Here is a 2,958-nt window from a genome sequence, read left to right as displayed (position 1 = left end):
TTCAATAATTTAGGGCTGAAAACAGTTTTTTGTTCCTATGATGTTAGAATGTTCTAAGTAATGGATGGAATAAAGTCAGTATTTACATAGAAAGGCATGACTCAGTCACACAGTGGATGTCTCTTGATGTCAGAGTTTGGTGCTTTGCGTCAGATATTTTACATTCCAGTACAGTGAGGCACCATCAAACTTTGTACGTTATCAGTCTTCCGAGCATAAACAAAAACCATAAAACATTTGGGAGATACAAAGGCTCCTTTTTTATGATTCATATTAACAATAAAAAAAAAAAAAACAATAAAACCTGCGTGGTTCCATACAACTGACATTAGTAAGGCCTGATTTGATTTAATCTTCTTCCTACACCTTACAATACAATATTGCACCTCTGGACCAGCTGTTGGTCTTAAAATTTATATCAGCTCTTTCATTCTAGTTTCAAACAAAAGTATAGACCAAACATAATGACTGAAATTTAGCTGTTCAGGAAAAAAAACAAAAACTCTCAAACACTTAAAAATCTAAGCAAAATTTGAAAGAAAAACCATAAAACATTGTGAATATAACAACAATAAAGTTAAGCTTCAAGTCATGGATAGTTATTTTCAATAAAGCAAACTAAATCACTTTGTGTGAACACAAACTCTTGGATGGCTTAGTGTGATCACCTAAATAATTTTCATAAATATTATCTATACAAATATTGACTAAATATTTGTCATGATTTGGGGGTGTTTGGTTTTTGGATTTGGGTTTTTGTCATTATCATTATGTTTTCTAAGTTGTGTTTTGGAATCTTGTTGCTTGCTGCTTATTGTTTTTATAGTTTGGGTTTGTTTTCTTGAGGTTGTTTTCAGCTCATAGTGCCTTTTGGTTTGTGTTCTGCTACAGTTATGTTTCTCAGGTTTTATCAGGATTTTCTGTGTTGTTCTAGCCTTGTTTTTGTCAGTTATATACACTGCTGTTCTTTTCATGTTTTGTCATTCCGGCCATTATTTAAAACTGTTGCTTGGTCTAAAGCAATGTAGCAATTTGGACTTGATTAAACTTTAAGGAAAATAAAGAACAGCTTATATGTATAAATAACCTTCATTAAATACAAACAGCAAAAACAAAATTCTGAATTCAACATTACGTTTTTATGTCTAAGAAAAAACCAAATGCTGCTCAACCAGCTCAGAAAGAAATAAAAGACAAAAAAGTTACAGACGGGTAGCCACACCTAAAAAATAATTGTTCACATAATTACTAATTTCCATGTTTGCGTGCACCTGATGTCATACTACCTGCTCTGGATGGATATAAAGCCTTTGCTTTTAACCGGTAAACAGAACCAGTCAACCAGAACGCAGGAAGGATTCCAGAGCATCAAAACTTCTGCCACTGCAGTGAAAGATATTCATTAGACAAAACAAGTAAGTGCTACTTTCTGCTGCTGCTACAAGTCTCTGACTCGATGCAATCTGCGGGGTGTCCTTACATAGAAAAACTTTTTATCTAATTTGAATAAATAACTGAAACTAACTGTACTGTTCAATGGTTAGGATTAATTGTAATGTATGTACCTGACTTTGTGAAGTGCTTTGAGACAACATGTGTTGTGAATTGGAGCCATATGAATAAACTGAATTGAATTGAATTGAATTACTTTCATTCATTGCTAATATAATGAGCACTTGTAACTTGTAACTTGTAACTTAAAACTAATTATTTTCTTAAATAATTTGTTTTGCGGAGGATATGGCAAATGTTTGAGCACTTGTTGATCTTCTGTTTCTTAAGAAGGTGTTGGTGTAACGACTTCATAAAAGAAATGTAAAGACAGGAAACAGGACTATGAACTTGTTGTGGATTGTCTAATCAAAGTGGGAGAGAAGATCACTCATTAACAAGAGAATGACCGGGCTTTGTCTTTATAAGTTTATTCAAAGGCATACAGGGTTTGAAGACCCTTCACTGAGCGAGTCAGAGAAGCAGAGCCCCGAACAGAATGAAAGAAGCGGTGTAGAAAATAACTGAGTGACTGACATTGCAACAGTTATAGGAAAACAATACAATGAGGAAAATAGTTAAAACAGTAGAGTACTAGAAGGTTTTCAGTTTAAACAAATTCATTAACATAAATAACAGCTAACAATAATAATTGTTTTTTAACAGGAAATCCAGGGTAAAAGATGAAGATTTTATTGATACTCCTTCTGGTAGCTGGTAAGTGAATACAAATGACACAAAGATGTGTTGTTGATGAATATCAGAGAAAACCAAACACTAGATTGGACACCATTAAAAAGGAAATATTGTCAATTTCATTTAGGTGTAGCCACAACCATGATGACTGCGGCCCCAACCACAACCACCACTACTCCAATACCAACCACTGCTGTAACAACCACTGCTGCAACTACAACAGCTACGGCTGCTTCAACAACAACCATATCTGTTCTGACAACAACCACAGACCTTCCAACTACAACCACAGTTTCTCCAACAACAACAGCTGCTTCAGCAACAACCACCGCTGCTCCTACAACAGCCACCACAGCTGCTTCAACAACAACCACTGTTCTTCCAACAACAACCTCAGTTTCTCCAACAACAACAGCTGCTTCAGCAACAACCACCGCTGCTCCCACAACAACCACCACAGCTGCTTCAACAACAACCACTGTTCTTCCAACAACAACCACAGTTTCTCCAACAACAACAACAGCTGCTTCAGCAACAACAACCGCTGCTCCCACAACAACCACCACAGCTGCTTCAACAGCAACCACAGTTGTTCCAACAACCACAGCTTCTCCAACAACAACCACAGTTGCTTCAACAACAACCATATTTGCTCTGACAACAACCACAGACCTTCCAACTACAACCACAGTTTCTCCAACAACAACAACAGCTGCTTCAGCAACAACCACCGCTGCTCCTACAACAGCCACCACAGCTGCTTCAACAACA

General features: G+C 36.5%; 1 long non-coding RNA gene across 1 annotated transcript; it reads left to right on the top strand.

Annotated features, from left to right (window-relative positions):
- Positions 1 to 227: 227 nt before the first annotated feature.
- On the top strand, positions 228 to 2,634 carry LOC124879973. The gene is made up of 3 exons (XR_007041186.1): positions 228 to 1,415; positions 2,158 to 2,208; positions 2,315 to 2,634. It is a non-coding gene; the product is annotated as an uncharacterized LOC124879973 (long non-coding RNA).
- The last annotated feature ends 324 nt before the right edge of the window (positions 2,635 to 2,958 follow it).

This window comes from Girardinichthys multiradiatus, chromosome 13, assembly GCF_021462225.1.
Source record: "Girardinichthys multiradiatus isolate DD_20200921_A chromosome 13, DD_fGirMul_XY1, whole genome shotgun sequence".
In the NCBI taxonomy this organism is placed as follows: Eukaryota; Metazoa; Chordata; class Actinopteri; order Cyprinodontiformes; family Goodeidae; genus Girardinichthys; species Girardinichthys multiradiatus.
This window is presented reverse-complemented; position numbering and strand designations above follow the sequence as displayed.